We start from the raw sequence: 22,233 nt of genomic DNA on the forward strand, positions 1-22,233 counted from the left end.
AGGTGATGGTAAGTCTGACAGGAATGTAGAAAATAGATGAGTTCTAGAAAACAAGAAGCAGGTAGAACATTTTAAGAATAATTTCCAAACACCTCTGATCATAAGATTCAGCTAAGTCAAGTGTTTAAGAAACAGCTGCTCAGGGCCCTACCTTTAAATGTATGACTCAGTGAAGCCACAAGATTTAAAGTTCTTCTTATGGGCATGCACTTTTGAGAAACATGGAGTTAGGAGGTATTTTTAATAGCTAGGTGAGAGAGTAAGCAAATTAAAACAGTGCAAGTGGATATGCAAAAGGGGACTGCTATCAAATGCTGGTTCTGAGATGCAATCTCAGAACTGACATCTGATTTGATGGAATTGATTAGATTTAAGTAATGAGGAAAATGGGGATAGGAGTTGGGAATTCTTCCAAAACGTGTTAAGTCCTTGCGTCCTTCTGGCAGGCTCTCTGGTCTCATTTTTTTAATCTCCTTACTCAATCTATTCTGGCCTATGGTAGCTAGTCATTTCTCAAACACACGTCCACCTCAAGGTCTCTGTATTTTCTGTGGCTTGGAATTCACTTTCCTGAGTTATTCACGTGGCTTATTCCACAATATCATTCAGGCCTGTGGTTATAGATCACTTCAATAGAGACCTCTGTCACCATTTCACATAAAATAGCACCTCTATGCCTCTCTCCCACAGCCCTGCCTTACTTTTTGGCATATCACTTAGTATGCTCTGGTACAAGGCTGATGCTTAATAAACATTTGGTTAATAATTTAAAAAATTCTAAAATATATAAAGACAAAGATTGATTGACTCTTTTAAGACCCAAAGGTATTCATCTCAAATGTTGGCATTTCAGGATCCTTTATGGATTTCAAGAGAGAAACTTTTAAGGAAGAAAGCCTTTTTCTCCTTTTGACAGAGATAACACAGCCAATCATTTATTTGAAAGCCCCACTGAATTTTTTTTTTTTTTTTTAAAGAAAAGGCCTGCAAATACCAAAGAACTCTGAAAAAAAAAAAATGTAGTTTGACTTGTAAAAACAAGTTTCAGAGTTAAGGCTTAATGCTATTTCTAATGTAACCACTTTAATATAAAATGGCTCTCCTACTGAATTGCCCCAAAGAGTTAAAGTTTCAGCTTCAATTTGGGTCTCTCTCTTATATTTTTTTCAAGAGATGTCCTTAAATTAAATAAAGCCTAGGAATTTTCTGTGAAATATTGACAGATTTGATATAAGTTTTTAAAGAATCCTGGGACTTATTCCGTTTATTTGGTTTGTGGAAAACCATAGACCTTAACAGTACAGATGCCATGTTGTGTCCTGAATAAAAGATACAATGTGGTGATTTATTCTGAGGGGCAGTGAGCCAGAATTTTGCAATTTCACATTAGATTGTAGGCTGCAACAATAAACCTCTTTTAAGAAATGAAACAAATGGGACTGATGGAAAATTTTTAGAAAGGAAATCACAAACAAGTAGGGACAATACCTGTAAAATCTTGATATATATCATTTATAGTACAGCTGCTTTCTAAAAAGGCAGCAAGATGAATACTTTTGAGAGCCTAGGTACTCCATGTGGTTATATTTTCAAATATAGGATGCATAAATCGAACTTAGTTTTATATGGTACATTTGAACAGAATATAGAAAATAGAAAATCTACTTTCTAGAAACACTATGAATATGTAAATGGTATTTTATCAATATAGTTCTCAAAGTGAATCTCAGCTTTGTAACATGAAATTTTCATATAAGGCTACAACTTTAAGAGAATAAACGTAAATAGTACTATTGGAAAAAGAAAAAGAATATATGGGGCAAATCCTTGGTTATTTAAAACAAAAAGTTTTAGAAACTACCCATCAGCACAAAATATTTTTCTTTACACACCAGAAGCAGAGAATATCTTTAAAAATTAACTTGTATGCTTTCCAGTGAAGGAAAGTTTGAAACAAGACAATTTAATGGTCAATGGTAATGACAGCTACTTTTCATTAGCTTGAGATGTGATAAATATCATGGAACAGAGCAAAGATCAGAAATTAGTCAGAGTAGAACAGAAAGAAAATAGCCTATATATTAATCTTCTTTAAAAAAGATTTTATTTATTTATTTGAGAGAGAGAGAGAGTACACATGTGAGTAGGGGTTGTGGATGGGCAGAGGGAGAGGAAGAGGGAGAAGCAGGCTCCCCACTGAGTAGGGAGTCTGATGTGGGACTCTATTTAAGGACCCCGAGATCATGATCTGAGCCGAAGGCAGATGCTTAACCAACTGAGCCATCTAGGTGCTCAACCTACATATTAATCTCAAGTCATTCATTTATTCTCTTATTAAATATTCAATGTATCATCTAAGTATAATTTATAGTACCACTTTACACTTTGCACAGTCCTGCCAAATACTATTCCTAGTCTTAGAAGGAAACTTAGAAGGAAAAATTAGTATTTGTACATTTCTTCATGGAGAGATTTCCAATTCTCATTATGATAAAATAATTAGAAGGGGCTTTGCCCTTCTACCACAACTATAAAACTGGATGAAATATATTAGGTAACCATTTCTAGGCACTGGATAAGGAGTACAGAGCTAAAATTGCTGGGTGAAGGGAAACACATGAGATGATCTCTATGTTCATTCTAGATTTCTATCTGGTGATAGCTTCCTGACCGTGGCACAGGGAGACAGAACTGAAGAAAAATCTTGCTGAGCTCTAGAGGGAGGGGCTAAGGTTTGGGGCTGTCAAAGCAGTTAGAACTTGTGGGCAGAGTATGGCAGAGAAGGGGGACAAGCAGGAAAGCCCGGGAATTTGTATAGGTGATTTCCCTTAGATTCCTGATTGAGCACTGGTTTACATGTGCTCAGGATGACTCTTTGAGCCCAAGTAAAAAGCAACTGCTTCAAGATGAAGAATGAAATAGAAATACTAGAGATTACAAAGTGCTGGGAAACTTCTTAGTTCTCTTCCAACCAAACTAGAGAAACCTTGTTAATATTCTGTCATTTGAATAAGGCACCAAAAAGGCCACAGCACAGAAATGGTGACTATGCCCCAGGGTAAGTGCTACTCTAAGACAAAGCTTTGTAAAGTTTATAGTCAGTCAGTGACTAGAACAAAGGTAGTCTTCAGCGATGTGATAAATGCATATTTATTGCTCTACTGAGGTAAAAATTTCCAGAAAAATATTTAAACCTCTTTAAAAGAGGACACCTTTAACACCAACAAAAAGCAGCGTATAAGACATGAAAAGAAGAAATATATTCCATAAAGAAAAGAAAAGTCTAATCAGTAGGAAGAGACTTCCAAACCTCACTGGAAACAGAAGAATTTGATTAATGTATTCATTGGCCTAAAGGAAGATACAGTATTTAGGAATGAGCAGATAGGAATTCTCAACAGAGAAATGGAGACTTTAAAAAAAAAAAAAAAGCAATTCCAAATTAAAAAGTAAAATACCTAAAGTGAAAAAAAAAGTCACTGTATTGGACTAATAACAGATGGGAGAGAATAGAAAAGCAGTCTATAAACTGAAAACATGTTCTCAGAAGCCCAATTTGAATGAGAGACAAAACAAACTGGAATGAAAAATGATCAAGTTTTAAAGACTATGGGAGGGGTGTCTGGGTGGCTCAGCGGGTTAAAGCCTCTGCCTTCGGCTCAGGTCATGATCCCAGGGTCCTGGCATCGAGCCCCGCATCAGGCTCTCTGCTCCGCAGGGAGTCTGCTTCCTCCTCTCTCTCTGCCTGCCTCTCTACCTACTTGTGATTTCTGTCTGTCAAATAAATAAATAAAATCTTAAAAAAATAATAAAATAAAGACTATGGGAAAAACCTCCATCAGTCTTACACACATGCAACTGGAGTAACAGAGGAAAGTGAAGATGTGCAGAAAATAATTGAAAATAATAAAGGTAATCAACTTCTCATATTTGTGAAAACATCAAACTATGAATCTCAGAATCCCAGTCATACCAAAGTGGAATAAATACAAAGAGAACTACACCTGGGCATTACACTGGAAATGAGGAATGGCACAGACAAAGAAAATCCTGGAGCAGTTAGAAAACATTAATTTCTTCCTTATTACTGTATGTTGTATATAAGGATGGTTTTCTCAGTAGGTCACTATAGGTCAGAAAATAATGACGTATATGAAAATAAAAATGTCAATTTAGAATTCTGTAGTCACCATAAATATCTTTCAAAAATGAGAGTGGATGACATTTTCATATAATCAAAAGTTTAGAAGAAGGAATATATTGACAGCAGAACTCACCACAAGAAATACTAAAAGAAGGTTGTTAACTGAAAAGGGTACCAAATGGAAACAGATCTTAACATGAAATAAAGAGTATGAGAAATGCGAAACATGTAAATATAAAAGACTAACTTTTTTTTTCTTCCTTTCTTAAAAGACAAAATACTATTTAAAATAAGTATTGTTGGGTTTATAATACATGTAGGAGCAAAACATAGGAGACCAGTAGCCCCAAAGTCAGAGGATTATATATTAAAGCATGTGTGTTGCAAGGTTCTTACACCTCTGGAGGGTGCAGAGTAAAGTATTAAGTGCCATGATACTAACTCTAAGCAGACTGTAGTAAGTTAAAGATGCATACTTTAATTCACAGAGCAGCCACTCAAATAAAAAAGTTACAGTTAAAAAGTCAACAGGAAATAAAGAGGTAGAAGAGTCAACAAATTATAAATGAACAGAACAGTGAATTTAGGAAAAGGCCCACATATACATGTTAATTGACAAAGTTGCCAATTACATTACCGTTCAATGGGAAAATGAAAATCTTTTCATCAAATGGTGCTGACCTAATCGCATATACATATGGGAAAAAAAGTAATTCTTTATTCCTACCTCCTCCCATCAAAAATGTTGATTTGACAATGATCACAGACTTAATCATAAAGACTAAAATTATAAGAAAACATAAGAAAACACTCATAACTTTAGGGTAAGATAAAGAACCAAAATCTTAAAAATAATAAATTATCCTTCAAATTTAAAAACATCTGGTTTTCAAAAGACAGTGTGAAAAAATGAGAGCACACTGGGAGCAAATATTCCCAATACATACATCTGAGAAATCTTTCAAATACACTCTATAAGAAAACAATACAACTAAAAAATAACGAACGCTTTGACACTTAACAAAAGTAGATCTACAATAGGCCATGAGTACTTGAAAAGATGCTCAAGGTCATTAGCTATTAGGAAATGCCAATTAAGTCTATAATGATATTCCAATTCAAACTCACCTGGATATCTCAACTAAAGATTGAAAGTACCAATTGTTGACAAGGATATGGCAAAACAATCCTCACATGTTACTGTTAGGAGTATAAAATGATAAAACCCATGATGGAAAACATTTCATGTTTTTTTGTAAAATTAAACATATATCTATTACCTAAAAATCCTAATCCAAAATATTAACCCAAGGGAAATAGCCACAGACTGGAAACAATCTGTATGTCCATCACATGAATAGACAAACCAAACAATGGTATATTCACACAATCGATTCCTACTAAATAATAAAGTTTGAAAAACTGCTAATATACACAATGTTACAAATAAACCTCAAAAATGTTATTCTGAGTATAAGAAGCTAGACACAAAAAATTACACAGGATTCTATTTATGAGGCTATAGTGAAGGGTCCGTGGACAAAAGGACAAGACCGATACAAAGCAAAGGTAAAGCAGAGCTTTATTTCGTGCCAAGCATCGAGAACAAAACCGACCAGCCAGGGCTCACCTCTTACAGAGAAGGTGACTGCTACCAGCCTCACAGACTAACTTTTTTAGAGCAAAGACCATGTGGTTGACCCTGGCCACACACAGGTGGCCAGTGGGATGGCAACATACAGAGAAAGCTGCACAGTCATGCTAGGTCCCACACGGGTGGCCAACTGAATTACAATTCACCCTATAGTAGCTATTTGAACTAGCCTATCACTTTGGTCAGAATTGGCACCCAAAAGGCAGGGCCCACATTCTTTGGTAGTCAGGGAGATAGTATGTGTGCTTTACTGATTGGCTGTCTCCACCTGGCCTGACTCATCCTTGCATCTGGGCTCTGTTATCTCTCCCTGACCTGACACGTCCTGGTATCTGGGCTCTTTTATCAGGGGCTGGTTGGCCATATTTTACTGGTTTCCAAGACTTGTTTCTAAGTAAGTTCCTCTGGGGGTGGGGGGAGGGCAGGTCAGTTTAAGTTTTACTGCATAAACAATAAAATGGCTGTTCAACTGAGGTGAAATCGCTCTGGCTAAATAGGCCCTTACAATAGGAGAGGGAAAACTAAGTTGACAGAAATCTTAATAGTGATATAGGGGTAGGAGTTGGTGAGGATTTATGTAAACACACAAGAAGCAACAGTTTGTGGTCACTGTGAAGTTCTCCATGCTGTGTGTGGTACAACAGTGGCTGTCCAAAGATGTCCACATCTGATTGCCCAGAATCTGTGATTACGTTACCTTACAGGAAGAAATGACATTGCAGATGTGATTAGATTAAGAACCTTAAACTGAGGGGCGCCTGGGTGGCTCAGTGGGTTAAAGCCTCTGCCTTCGGCTCAGGTCATGATCCCAGGGTCCTGGGATCGAGCCCCGCATCGGGCTCTCTGCTCGGCAGGGAGCCTGCTTCCTCCTTCTCTCTCTCTGCCTGCCTCCCAGCCTACTTGTAATCTCTGCCTGTCAAATAAATAAATAAAATCTTAAAAAAAAAAAAAAAAAGAACCTTAAACTGAGATTATGCTGGATTATCCAAGTGAGCCTCCTGAAATCACAAGGGTGCTCAGAAGAGGGAAGCAACAGGATCAAAAACAGGAAAGTAGAGGCCATGATATAAAGAGGGGACAGAGTACTGTGCTCTGAAGACAGATGACAAGTTAATACCGATGGCCTCTAGAAGCTGGAAAAGTTCAGAAAATGGATTCTTCCCTGGAACCTCCAGAAGGAACCAGCCCTGCTCACATCTTGATTTGTAACTGTAAGACATATTTCAGGTTTTTGAACTCCAGAAGTTGCAGTTAATAAATGTATCTTCTGTTAATCTACCAAGTGTGGCAATTTCTCATAGCAGCAAGAAGAAACTAATACAAGTGATTGCTACAAGGGTGTATGAATTTGTCAAAATGCGCTGAACTGTGTAATCAGAACCTGTTGTATTTAACTGTATGTAAATTATACCTCAATTAAGTTAATTTTCAAATACACTGAAAAATTCTGCATAGTAAATACGGTTTTCATGAACAGTTCTAAGGCTCTGCTGTCCAATATACGAGGAACAAGCCACATGTGGCTACTGGGCACTTCAACCAAACCTACTCAAAACTGTTACATGCTATACATACATGGGATTTTGAAACTTTAATACAAAAATTTCCATCATTAATATTATTATATGTTGAAATATTTTGTATATGTCAAATTAAAATATATAAAAGCTTTTTTGCCTTTTGATTCTTTTGTAATGTGGCTTCTACAAAATTTAAAATTGCATATGCAGCATGTGTAATTTTAGCTTATTTAGCAAATACATATGTAGTTGTATTTTTTCATAGACAGCCCTGCCTCTAAGTATTTTCTGAGTTCAGAGAGGGGTTAGATTCACATCTAGCTAGAGCAAAATTCTGGGAGGGTATTCATCCTTGAAATTTTTTCCAAGATAAGTAGTAAAGAAGAGAACCTAGTATTCTAAGAAACATGAAATGCAAGGTCAGAATTAGAAGGTAAGAGCTAAATGCATGTTTGAAGAATACCAAATAATGGAGGTTAGTTAGTGCATACAGCTAATAAGGAGAAGTAATTGGAAATTGACTACATAATCTCATTATTTTTGTTTGAATATGAGATAAGCTCATATGCAAATGTAAACAAATACCTTACAATTCCTAACATGAAGGATGTTGGCATTACTAGGCTAATATTTTATGTTATTCGTGAGACTATTCCATTAGCACAGATAAATTACAAAGATAATGTCTCCCATTAGCATAGATACAGAGTCAATTGTCTATAAAACTGATTTTTTTTTTTTTTGGCAGTTTCATTCTCAGTCTGCTCATGAAAAGAGTGAATAACCTACCAGAGGTCGTAATTTTTCTGTTAAGTAAACAATTCATGAAATAAATTTTAAGTTTAAGTTTAAATTCATGAAATGATTAGAACATGGATAGAGTGTACCATATTCAAAGGAAAAATGCAAAGACAATTGTTTAAATGGTGGTATCCAGAATATCATGCATTGGCTTATACATAAGTTGCAAAACAAAAGAACTTCTAGATCATTTGGGAAAACTAGATACACACACATTCATTTAAAAGGTTCAGATTTGGGGCACCTGGGTGGCTCAGTGAATTAAGCCTCTGCCTTTGGCTTGGGTAATGATCTCAGGGTCCTGGAATTGGGCTTTCTGCTGAGCGGGGAGCCTGCTTCCCCCTCTCTCTTTGCCTGCCTCTCTGTCTACTTGTGATCTACCTCTCTCTTGTCAAATAAATAAACAAAATATTTAAAAAAAAAAAGGTTCAGATTTTTGCATTACAAGTTGTAGTTGGCATGGGAAGAAATGCTCTTGAATAATGGTGATCACTATACATGTGTGTCTATACCATACCCACATACACCAAAATGAAGTATATATTTGAGTTCTAAAGAAGTTTTTGCCACACTTTGGTTAATCATGCAGATTGTACATGGATTATGGTAGCCTTTGAAAATAGACCTTTAGTTTTACATATACTAAAGAGCAAGACATATATACATATATATAATACACACATACACATATATACATATGTACATACATATGCAGGGTAGATTACCTCTTTCTAGAAATAAATCTTAAAATATATCAACTGTCGCCTTAGTAAACACTTATTTTTAAACTGCCATAAAGTCAATATAAAAACCTAGAACCATCCATATTTTTCTAATATAAAAACTAAATTCAACACTATCAGTTAAAAAAATTCTTTGTGTTAGAAACTATCACAATTAAGAAAATGTTAGTTCCTGCACTCAAACTGACAGTCTACGGAAGAATAGAGATGCATAGATAGATGACATCCAAAGTCTTTGGACGTCTTTATAAGGGTCGCTTGTCAATGGAAAGCTCTCCTGTGTTGTTTTTTTTTTTTTTTTTTTTTAAGGTTTTCATTTATTTATTTGGCAGAGGGAGGGAGGAAGGGAGAGAGAGAGCACAAGCAGGGTGTGTGAGAGAGTGACAAGGGGACTCTCCACGGAGCAGGGAGCCTGATGTGGGGCTTGATCCAAGAACCCTGGGATCACGACCTGAGCCTAAGGCAGATGCTTAATTGACTGAGCCACTCAGGCGCCCCTGAACTAATGCTTTCAAGACATAGTTAATTAACTGTGATACATTGGAAGTTCTGGATCAAAAATGGAGGACATACTTCTAAAAATATTAAAACCTGGGGCACCTGGGTGTCTCAGTCAGTTAATTATCTGCCTTAGGCTCAGGTCAAGATCTCAGGGTTCTGGGATGGAGCTACAAGTCTCAGTGCAGAGCCTGCTTCTTCCTCTCCCTCTGCTTGCTGCTCCCCCAACTTGAGCATGCTCTCTCTAACCAATAAAATCTTAAAAAAAAAAAAAAAAAAATTTCAAATACTAGAACATGGGAATTGATATAGAACGCCATTTCTATAAGAAAAAGTGTTAAATTGAATAGTATTTTGCGATACAACTTCAGTGCTGCAAAATAAAATGACATAGGGGCACTGGGGTGGCTCAGTGGGTTATAGCCTCTGCCTTTGGCTGGAGTCATGATCCCAGGGTCCTGGGATCAAGCCCCATGTCGGGCTCTCTGCTCAGCAGGGGGCCTGCTTCCTCCTCTCTCTCTGCCTGCTTCTCTCTGATCTCTGTCAAATAAATAAATGGGATCTTTAAAAAAAAAAAAAAGCATAATTATAATAAATAAATAAATAAAATGACATACAACAGATCTTGGAAAAATACTACTCTATTTAATTTAGGCACATATTATCAGTCCGATGAAATGTTATTTCAAAGGAAATAAACACTATTGCTAAGTGGTTTCCAACAAATCATTTCAACAATGTTTCATGTTAATTAACAATAGGCTAATAGATATTCTCTGGTATTTACTTAGAATAACTTTCTGTTGAAGGTAACTTTGACTTTACAAAATGATAAATTTCTTGTTTTGTGTGCTTTGCAATTTGAAAACAAAAATATTTAGTATTCAATCAGTATTTATGTGGGGCCATTTTGTCCAAAATACTTCACTAGTGCCAAGAAAAAAGATAAAACAGATTGATAAGCTAGGATTAGATTATGGTCCACCTAACATTGTAGTTAAAATTTTCTAATTTCTAATTGCAGTTACTGATTTAAAAAGAAGCTGGGTGGGAGACAAGATTTTGGATGAATGAGCAACTGGGAGGACTTCTGAAGCTATCACTCTAGACAGAATTACCTCTGTGATTCTGATTCTTAAAATGCAGATCACATCTTAAAAGGGGGGTGGGAAACACTGAAGAATGGCCATAATTGATTAAGCTGAGTCAAGATTCAGCATGCCTAGGAACAGGTGGGATGAACAATTTAGAGCTCCCTGGCCTTTGACCTCACTGAGGAACCGCAGGCTTTTACAACTGCAATGTACACAGCTTTTTTTTTTTCCTAAGCAGGAGCTCCGAAAACAATGAGAGGGAGATCCAATGATGAAGCAGAGGACTTTATCTTCATCATTGCTATCTATATTCACCATCTATCTCTAAGTACCAGGCCTAGAGGCTTCTAATTACAGCTATCTTCAATGGAATAAAGAATTCCAACGAGTTATGGCAATAAGTTGCTGCATGACTTGGGCAACCACCTCTCAGTTTGTTCTTCTTGAAAATGTACAGCTTTAAAATGTGTGACCATCTTCAAGTATTTTTGAGGATAAAATAAAGTGTGAATATAACTAATCTAAAGTAATTAAAAAATGATAAATCTGCCTGTGTGTTACCACTCCTTATAAGCAGAGATAATGTCATATATGGCTAAAAACAGCACTGACTAGTTCATGGACATTCATTTGGGCTGGAAAAAATATGGCAAATATTCTCCAATTTCTGACATTAGTTGCTGATGGATTATATTAATGGTTTTAAGTGATATACCCTATTACCTTAAAAAAAACTTTAAGATGGGATAATTTAACATTGAATTTGAAATTCTTCACTATGTCATTTGCATAGGTGCCTAAAATATATAGTAAGACTGATTCTAGAGATAAATAATAGCATACAAGAAATGATTCCATAGTGAGGATCTTGTGAACTTTTATGGCTAATAAACCTTTTAATCTTCATCAATACAGGGCATCTGGGTGGCTGAGTCAGTTGGGCATCTGCCTTCACGCTGGGTAGTGGGTCCTGGGATTGAGCCCAGCTTCTCCTTCTTCCTCTACTCCCCACTTGCTTTCTCAGGTAAACAAAATCTTTAAAAAAAAAAAATTAGCAATGTAGCCCTACTAATTACATGGAAATGTGTATGTACTTAAAATATTTGAAAGGCCCCTGGCTGGCTCAGTCAGTTAAATGTCCAACTCTTGATTTGGGCCCAGGTCATGATCTCAGGGTCGTGAGATGGAGCCCCCGGGGGACTCTGTACTTCCTCCACCCTTCCCCTGTTCATGCTCTCTCTCTCTCTCAAATTAATAAAATCTTTAAATATAATTTCAATGGATAAAAACATTATAAATTACACTGAGCCCTTTTTATTACCTATTCCAGATCAAATCTTTCTGATAGAAATTTATCAGTTTCTCTAAAATCTACTCTTGGTTTTTTATACCCTGTATTACACTCATTTATATTTTATTTAAGAATATTTTGCTATTCAGAATAGATAAGACATCCGAATTAAATAAAACTCAAAAGACACACATTGGTATCAGTGAAATGTAGGCCTCTTTTCACTCTGTCCCCCAGCTACTAGGTTCTCTTCTCTAGAAGCAATCACTGTTACCTTCATGTCTATCTTTACACGGTTATTCAATACACATGCCAGCATACACATATTTTTAATGCAGTCACATCAATATTTACATAAACTATTCTGTACCTGCACTTTTCTCCTCTTATTTTAACAGAGGTTGGCAAACTGCATCTCAGAAGTGAAATCTATTCCATCTCTTGTTGAAAGAGAGCTCCTTGTTCATTGCTGTACTTCTGCTTCAACAGAGGAGTTGAATTTTGTTACTACGGAGACCTGATAATCCCAAAAGACTAAAATATTACCTGGACCTTCACAGAACAAAAGATTGTACAGTTGCTAGAAGAACTTTTACCACCTATACCTAGAGAGGTACTTAATACTTTTTAACAAGTTTATAATAGCCCACAGGGGGAAGGGGACATGGAAGTCTTGAAGCTACCATTACAGCCATACTATGGCTCAACATGGGGCAAGAGCTCACTACGCTGAGATCAAGAACTAATTGGAGGTGAAAAATCGGACACTTAGCCAACTGAGCCACGCAAGTGCCTTGCCTTCAGATTTTCTATTTAAGTTTTATAGTTTCAAAGTTTCTAAGAATTGGCCCATTTTATCTAGCTTATCCAATTTATTGTTACACAATTGCTCATGGTATTCTCTTATAATCTTTATCTCTATGTCAGTTATGAAGTCCTCACATTCTTTCTTGGTCTTGGTCTTTCTTGGTTTTTCTCCCTCCTTTCCAGTAAAGATTTGTCATTCTGTTGGTATGTTTAAAGGATCAACTTTTGATTACATTGGTTTTCTTTTTCTATTTGCTAATTGATTTATCTTCAGTTAAAGATTTATTTTCTTCTGCTTGTTTTAGTTTTCCTTTTTTTCTAGCTCCTTAAGGTATGTTAGGTTGTTGATTTGAGATTTCTTTAATATTGGAATTTATAGCAAGAAATTTCCCTCTTATTACTGCTTTTATAATATCCCTTTGGTTTAGAATATGTTGTTTAATTTTCACATTTTTGTGGATTTTCCAGACTTCCTTCTTTTTAGTTTCATTTCTTTCTGTTTATAAAAAAATATTTTGAATGATTTCCTTGAAAAAAATTATTAAGACTTCTAGGTCCTAAAATGTATTCTATTCTGGAGAATATTCCATATGCCTTTCTTGTTTCCTTTTTGTCTGTGTTGTTATATCCATCATTTAAAGTGAGGTGTTGAAATCCCCAACTGTTGATAAACTATTTCTCTCTTCAGTTCTGTCAGTTTTTGCACCATATATATGCCCTTAACAGCAGAGTTGCCTTTATTTTTTCTTTAAGATTTTATTTATTTATTTGACAGAGAGACAGAGATCACAAGTAGGCAGAGAGGCAGGCTGAGAGAGAGAGGGAAGCAGGCTCCCTGCTGAGTAGAGAGCCTGATGAGGGCCCAGGACCCTGAGTTCATGACTGGAGCCGAAGGCAGAGGCTTAACCCACTGAGCCACCCAGGTGCCCCCAGAGTTGCCTTTAAATTCGAGAGTTTTATCCATTTGTTTTTAAGTAGTTACTGATAAGCAGGAAGTCACTCCTGCCATTTGCTCTAGTTCTTATTTCTCAGTTCCTCCTCACTACCCCCATTTCTGTTAGATACAAATTTTCTAGTGTATCTATTTTGATTCCTTTCTCATTTGTTTTGCTAATTTTTTCTTAGTGGGTGACCTTGGCATCACAGTCAACATCTTTCCTAACAATCTAGATCAGATAAATAGGAATTTACTTTAGAAAGGATACAAAAACTGTGCTCCTATACTCCTCCACTACTTCTTTATACTGTTACTGTCACAGGTTACATCTCTCTACATGGTATGCCCATCAACACAGGTTTGTACTTCTTCCTTGATGCATTTGTCCTATAAATCATATAGGGGGAAAAAAGAGTAGCAAATGAAAAATACATTGAATCTGATCTTTTCATTTATCTTTTTGCAGATACCTTTTACAAAATTCTTTATACCTTCACATGAATTGAGTTAATGTTAGTATACAATATCCTATTAACTATAGTCCCCATACAATACATTATAATCCTGGGACTTATTTTATAGCTGGAAGTTTATATGTTTTTACCACCTTTATCATTTCTTACCTTTCTCTTTGGGCCCCATTTCCAAAACCCAGTCCTCCATTCATAGATCAGTTCTCCTCTGGTATGAGGCCATATTCCTCACTTGTCACTGATCTAAGTGAGCTGTTTCTTGTTAGGAAAATACTTTTTTCCTTACCTTCATAGCCAGTCCCCTCAAAGAAGTCTAGCCCTGAGCAAAGGTTTGCAGTAATTTTCTTCAGCCTTCTTTCCTGAATCCTAAAGTTCTATCTTACTCTTTGTTTCAAGCATCAGTTTGACATAAAACCCCTGCCTTGCATAGAATAAGTTTACACACTGAAAGCAATTCATGCTTGGTCTCTCTACCTGCTTTCAAACAACCTAGAGGCTGACAGGTCTATAGTTTTTGCTCAACTCACAATTCACCTTTTTGCATTTGTATATTTCTGGTTCACAAAGGAAAGGACTAGTTCATAAACCTGGCTATGCCACTACTCTTCCAGGACAATTTATTGATTCTATAATTCTCAGAATACAAGGAGTGTCTAAATAAAGATCACAAAGAAAAATCAAGATTAGACTGGTATAATACAAAGTCTTAATAATATTGATACACAGAATTATAGAATTATGAGACTTTTACATTTTTATGTAGATGAATACCCACAAGGAGGTCATATATGCTTCCTGTACAAACCTCCCATCTCTCTTATCATTGTCATTTGTAAATGATGCTCTGAACTAGATAAAATGAGGATCCACTCCTCAAGAAATTAAAAATAGAACTTCCCTATGACCCTGCCATTGCACTCCTGGGTATTTACCCCAAGGATACAGATGTCGTGAAAAGAAGGGCTATCTGTACCCCAATGTTTATAGCAGCAATGGCCATGGTCGCCAAACTATGGAAAGAACCAAGATGCCCTTCAAAGGACGAATGGATAAGGAAGATGTGGTCCATATACACTATGGAGTATTATGCCTCCATCAGAAAGGATAAATACCCAACTTTTGTAGCAACATGGATGGGACTGGAAGAGATTATGCTGAGTGAAATAAGTCAAGCAGAGAGAGTCAATTATCATATGGTTTCACTTATTTGTGGAGCATAACAAATATCATGGAGGACAAGGGGTGTTAGAGAGGAGAAGGGAGTTGGGGTAAATTGGAAGGGGAGGTGAATCATGAGAGACTATGGACTCTGAAAAACAATCTGAGGGTTTTGAAGGGGCGAGGGGTGGGAGGTTGGGGTACCAGGTGGTGGGTATTAGAGAGGGCACGGATTGCATGGAGCACTGGGTGTGGTGAAAAAATAATGAATACTGTTTTTCTGAAAATAAATAAATCAATTTAATAAAAAAAAAAAAAAAAAGAGGATCCACTATTTTGATCCTTTATCTTCTGTTTCAAGTGACAGTTCTGTTCTGAGTCTCCTGAAGTTTCTATTTTCCTCCCCACACACACTTAGGAAATCATGGCTGGTGGTCCTGATGTTACTCGTACCGGGGCTCCAAACACTGACATTGGAACAAGCGGAAATTCCACAATTAACAGTGTGTTCCTCAACGGCAGAATAACTTATACCTTCAACTTATAATGTGTCTTGGTGTCTGATAGTCACAGGAACTTTTAGAGAAGGATCTCGTTTATAGAATACTGGGTGAAACACAATTCTGTTGGACCTATTTGGGAGCAATCTGAGACACATATAATCATTCTGACACTTGCCTCATTAGCTTAAACCAAGTTAAGCAGCTGCCAAGTCCTGCTTCCACATGGACCCTTGCACTACTGTCTCCACTGGTTCATTAGACATGTTCACTATGCACATCCAATTCTCAGTCTGGGACCATATAGGTTGGCTACTTGATCTCACAGATTTAACACAGGCTGTTTGAAGGAAAGGAAAGTACCTATTATTGAACAGAGACATAATGGCTCAGTCTCCAAAGTACCTTTGGATATTTCATGCTAAAATTCAACATATAGTTGGGTTTCTACAAAGTGATTATTGAATGACCGTTTCTCCTGAATTTGATTTGGTGAACTTTAAATGATTGAAACACAGATCAGATGTAAAGAAGCATAGATAACAATTTGAAAATGTGTAACACCTGTTTATGCATTTAAGGAGTATAAATGCTAAGCAGTAGTAATTCCCTTTTCTATAAAATTATAATGATATTCAGCTCATTTCTTTTCAAAATTTTTATCTGTTTGGAACTGAGATGCTTATTGGGAAAGCATCATTGGAGACTATACCTGCTAAGTAGAAAGTTATTCAGAAGGCCAGTATAATGATATCGGTTTTCTAATCTCTGAAAATAAAGGACTTGAATGTAAAATGAGGAGTATTATGCTTAATTGGAAGTCTTTGACATCACTCTCAGAAGAAGGTGATTCTCCCCAGTGACAGGGGTCACAATAGCATATAAACTAGATATTTTTACAAATGCTACTGGGTAGATAATCTACTGCTTTTCCAGATCTCCAAGAGCTCATTAAATGGCAAGCTTCACATATTATGCTATGCAGGATTTCTGAAATTCTGAAGAATTAAATCCCAGAGGCCCACTGCTTGTCCACCCCATTTGATATTGTGGTCCTGGCTTGGAGTGGCTGATCGAAGTCAGTACCTTGGCAGATGAATGGCATTTGTTTAATTTAAATGACACTCGTCATGCTGCCTTTTGTTCTAAAGCACTATGAGGTTAATTGAGCAGATATGAAAAATTAGCCAGGCTAAAATTGCCTCTGCTCTAAGTCAGAATTATTAATCTACTGGCCTTAATTCAGAGCTTCTCTATTTTCTGTGATAGACTGAATCACATAGACTGTTTAAGGGAGAAATACTAATGATAATAACCTAATTTTAAAATTTTCATGTGACTAGGAGTTTCAGAATAGTCAAATTTAACAGATTTCAAATTCTAACCATGAAGATATGGCTTTTCTATCTAACCTATTTATGCCATTATATGGGAAGGCAAATATGAAAGTAGGTTTTATCAACGACTTTTAATTTGCAATTTTGCTTATGACCTTCAAAACCATTTCACACTAAATATAATCTTAGATTTCATGAATACACTGTGCCTTTCTATTTCATGTAGATAACAACGTGTTGCAGACTCCATATCTTATAGCAGAGTAATTAAGGCCACATCAATTGTGTTTCCATATAGTAAGTAATTACAGAGGTGATTGGAACATTTCTGTAGAGGATTAGCTTAATTTATCAAGCAGTGGCTCTTGTGGAATAAATGAGCAGAGGCACCCTTCAGCTAAAATTTTGACTCTCTTCTACCTATAGGATATGGATGGGATGATTTACTATAGTCTAATGAACTCCATGCCTTATAGTTAGGTGCAGCTCCCTTATAGTTAGGTGGGCACCACCAGGGGAGACTAGGAGCCTCGGGGTAGATAGATAGTACTATTTCCTACAGCAACTCCATACAAAGCTCCATCTTCCTCTTTTAAATTATGTATGTCAGGGGTATCTGGGTGGCTCTGTTGGTTGGAGTCTGGCTCTTGGTTTCGGCTCATGCCATAATCTCAGGGTCACGGGATCAAGCCCCACATCAGGCTCTGTGCTCAGCATGGAGCTTGCTTGAGATTCCTTTTCTCTCCTTCTCCCTCTCCCCATCCCCAGCTCACACACACATACTCTCTCTTGCTCTCAAATAATATATATTTTTTAAGATTTTGTTTATATGAGAGAGAGAGAGCAAGCCAGAACATGAGCAGGGGGAAGGAGAGGGACATGCAGACTCTGAGCCAAGCACAGAGCCCGACTCGGGGCTCAATCACAGGACCCTGAGATTATGACCTGAGGCAAAACCAAGTGTCCTATGCTTACTCAACAGAGCCACCTAGGCACCCCTAAATTACAATCTTTAAAAAAAATTATTCCTGTCCAGTTTTCATTTATGATTAAAGCATATCTTATTTATAAATCAGATACTAAATTTGGACATTTTTCATTCATTTCAGAATTATACTCTGAAGTCTTAAATCCATAAGATAATCTTTGAATACTCAAAAAGCAAAGATTTATTTCATGTTAATATGGCCTTATTTATAGTTATATTCTTAGTAATATATGTTTACAGTTGTATTTTTTGCATGTATTTTATATTTCAAAAATATATGTTGTCTGTGTACATTTTTTTCCTTGTTAAACAGAGAATGACTTTCTGGAAGAATTCAGGCACTTAATTCATTTGTAACTACAACATGGATATCTGCTTACCTCACTTATTTTAGGTCCCTAGTACAGCATAAAGTTCAATTTTAGCCATGGAATTTAGCTGTGAACATGACCAGGGACAGGTACACTAATGAAGCCATAGAGAACTTGTAGCTGCTGGCATTTTAAGCAGAAGTGCCTAGTGATGTCTGTATACAGAGTTCATGTGACATCAGGAAGAATCTACAGGTAATACCTGTGAGGACAAATAAGCTACCTATATAAATTTAGGCAGAATTTTAAATGAATGGGGGCAAAAGGGAGTACAAAGTAAAGGTGAAGACTAATTTCAAAAATATGGCATCTACAGAGATCTTATCTATATCAAAGGTAATTTCTACATGTATTGGGAGATAAGAAAAATAATATAACAAGATAAAATAAGAACAGTTTTTGCCTTTACCCAGAAATTTACTGTCTCTTTGATAATGACTGTCAAGCCTGGAGAACCAATTGACACAATGAAACATCTATTGTTAAATTCTTTAGTTCTTGTTTCCTGATTTGTGGTCCAAATTGTTTACTTTTTTAGAAGATTTTATTTATTTATTTGAGACCGAGAGAAGCAGACAGACAAGATAATGACAGAGACAGCAAGAGAGAGCAGCAGTGCGGAGGAAAGGCTCAAACAGCAGCAGGGAGCCCAACATGGGGCTCCATTCTAGAACCCTGGGATCATGATCTTAGCTGAAGCCAACGTTTAAACAAAGGACTGAGCCATCCAGGTACCCCTGTGGTCCAAGCTGTCTAGACAGTATAGCTATTATTATAAAATACTGCTGTTATCTAGTTGGCGAAAATTGTTAAACTATGGAATATTTTACCTTCTTTGTTAAAAAGTAAGGGGGAAGCTTTTCAAAAAGTTTAATTCAAGCCAGTAATCCAGTTTAAAATATTATACCAATGTTAGTACTTTCTTTATTTATTTTTGAACATTTTATTTATTTATTTGACAGAGATCGTAAGTAGGCAGAGAGGCAGGCAGAGAGAGAGAGGAGGAAGCAGGCTCCCTGCCGAGCAGAGCCCCCCGATGTGGGGCTTGATCCCAGTTCCCTGGGATCATGACCTGAGAGGAAGACAGAGGCTTTAACCCACTGAGCCACCCAGGTGCCCCCGTTAGTACTTTATTAAAGATGTCAATGAGAAATTTGTTTAGCCTCTTTTTGTGGACTTTAAAACCTTCTATCCTAACATATCCAATAATAGGTATACCAGTATATTAAAAGTAGAAACAAACAATTGTCATATGGGTATTGGTAAGATTATAAATGTTGAAGACAAAGAAATGCAGTCACATATGAGGGTTATGTTTATGTGTAACTGCAAAAATTTGTGATCAAATAGGATTTTTTGAGATTATGAATAACTTGGCATCTTTAAAATGCAGGATATTTACTTATGTGGAAAATAGGCTGTTAGAGGATATAATAGAAGATTCTGCATACCAAAAAAAAAAAAAAAATCAACTAAATGTAAACATCACAGGAAATACAGGAAGGAAGAGAGAATAACAAAATCAATGCAAGGCTCCTGAATGGAACAAGAGTGTAGTTGAAATAAAATATTCTTGGGTAGAATAATTAAAACTTCACAGACTATCAACGGTCCCATTATTATATTAAATGGTAATTTTTTTTTTTTTCTGAAAGCTAGACAAATTGATCTTAATATCCATTTGGAAGAATACAGATCAACTAATAGCTTTGGAAGCACTGAAGATAATCAGTGAAAGAGGGATGGAGGTTGTTATATTAAAATATACTACAAGGTTATAAATTTAAAAGTATGTTTATAAATTAAAAATTGGTACATAGACAAATATTATGTTAGGGTTAAAAAACAGATTGAGGGGGGCCTGGGTGGCTCAGTGGGTTAAGCCTCTGCCTTCAGCTCAAGTCATGATCTTGGGGTCCTAGGATTGAGCCCCGCATTAAGCTCCCTGCTCAGCGGGGAGCCTGCTTCCCCCTCTCTGCCTACTTGTGATCTCTGTCAAATAAATAAATAAAATATTTTTTAAAAAACAGATTGAAATGAATAGGGGAATTTGTGATAAAGGTGGAGAAAAAGTTCATTTTACTAAACCATGCTAAAACTACTATACACATAGATGGAAAATATAAAACTATATTGAATCTTATCATCTAATAGTACAAATTGTATAATTATCAGATAAATAGAAAAATACTGTTAATAGTATAAATGTAAAAAAAATTGAAACCTAAGATTAAAATATGCAACTATACAAGCACCGCATATTGGTCTCTAGCCAAAGGATATAGAAAACTTTTCTAAGAACTAAGGTTCCAAAACCACCAAGAGGCTTGATAGCTTTAGCAACATAAACAAATAAATTCATTCATTAAAGTAGAATGAAAACTTAGAAAAAAATGTATGCAACTTATATTATAACTATTTTATAGTCCTAACACACAAAATGTTTCTAATAATGAGAAGACTAACAATCCAATTAAAAAAAAAAATGGGCATAATGTATAAACAAAAAGTTCACAGAAGAAATCAACGTATCCCCCAGAGTAGAAAAGATGTTCAATCCAGCTCATACTTATAATGCAAATTAAAACTGCATTGATATGCCATGTCTCATCTATCAAGCTCAGATCATTCAAAAGTCTGATAGCATACTATGTTTATAAAGCTGTTACAGAGTGAAATAGAAACTCTCAATTGTTGGTGGAAAGGCAAAATAGTACAATTACTATTGTGGTTCCAACATCTGGATAAATTATGTAGGAGTCCAACTTCTAGAAATGTACTGAAACATAAAATAGCAAAAAAAGAAAAAGAAAAAGAAAGAAACGTCTTATGCACAAGGCTATTCATTTTTGTATTATTCGCAGGAACAAAAGATGGAGACCTATCTTAAAGCCACACAATAGAGTATGATACATCCTTTAAAAGAATATGGAAGGGAGGCCTCTATTGAGTACCACTGTGTAAAAGAGACAAAAAAATTGAATATGCCCATACATACATGTTTATATTTCTAAGGAAGAAAGAATAAACCCAAAACTAGTAAGAACACGTGAGGAGGGGCACCTGGGTGGCTCAGTGGGTTAAAGCCTCTGCCTTCCGCTCAGGTCATGATCTCAGGGTCCTGTGATCAAGCCCCTTATTGGGCTCTCTGCTCAGCGGGGAGCCTGCTTCCTCCTCTCTCTCTGCCTGCCTCTCTGCCTACTTGTGATCTGTCTATCCAATAAATCAATAAAATCTTAAAAAAAAAAATACAACACACACACACACACACACACACACACACACACACACCAGGTAAGGAAAGAAAAGAAAGGAAAAAAGCATGGGGATAAGAAATAAGACTTCCTTGATTTTGGTTTCTTTTATAATTTTGACATAATTATTTAAATGTTTTACAAAGGTCTAATAGACAATCAGGAATATCTGGACAAAGACTAAGGATGTGATTGTGTATTGTGATTTAAGAATTTTTTTTTAAGAGATACTATGAGGTATTTGTGGGAGAAATTATATTTCCAGATTTACTTTAAAGTACTGAAGCAAAAAAAATGTGGGAAAAGATAAGCAAACAACAATATGCTAAAACTAGGTGTTTAGCATATTATCAGTTTATTATACCATTCACTTTATTTTTTTTAATCGACCATTTTCCCTTTATTATGGTAATGTTCAAATATACACCACAAAAGGAGTCCTGCTGAGTCATAGGGTATCATTTTAGGGCAGTTAGGAATTGAGTGACTAATTGGAAACAATGTAGCCTACACAGTAGCACAATACTGCTTCTGTTTTGAAAACCAGAGATAAGCCCATGAGAAAGCACTTTTATTTCCTCCTAGCTGCATGTAGAAGTTAACTACATATATGCTAAAGGAAGATCATTCTGAGAAGAAAGCCAAGGGAGACCGAGGGGCTGA

Source organism: Mustela nigripes, chromosome 12 (genome assembly GCF_022355385.1).
Source record: "Mustela nigripes isolate SB6536 chromosome 12, MUSNIG.SB6536, whole genome shotgun sequence".
Taxonomy (NCBI): domain Eukaryota; kingdom Metazoa; phylum Chordata; class Mammalia; order Carnivora; family Mustelidae; genus Mustela; species Mustela nigripes.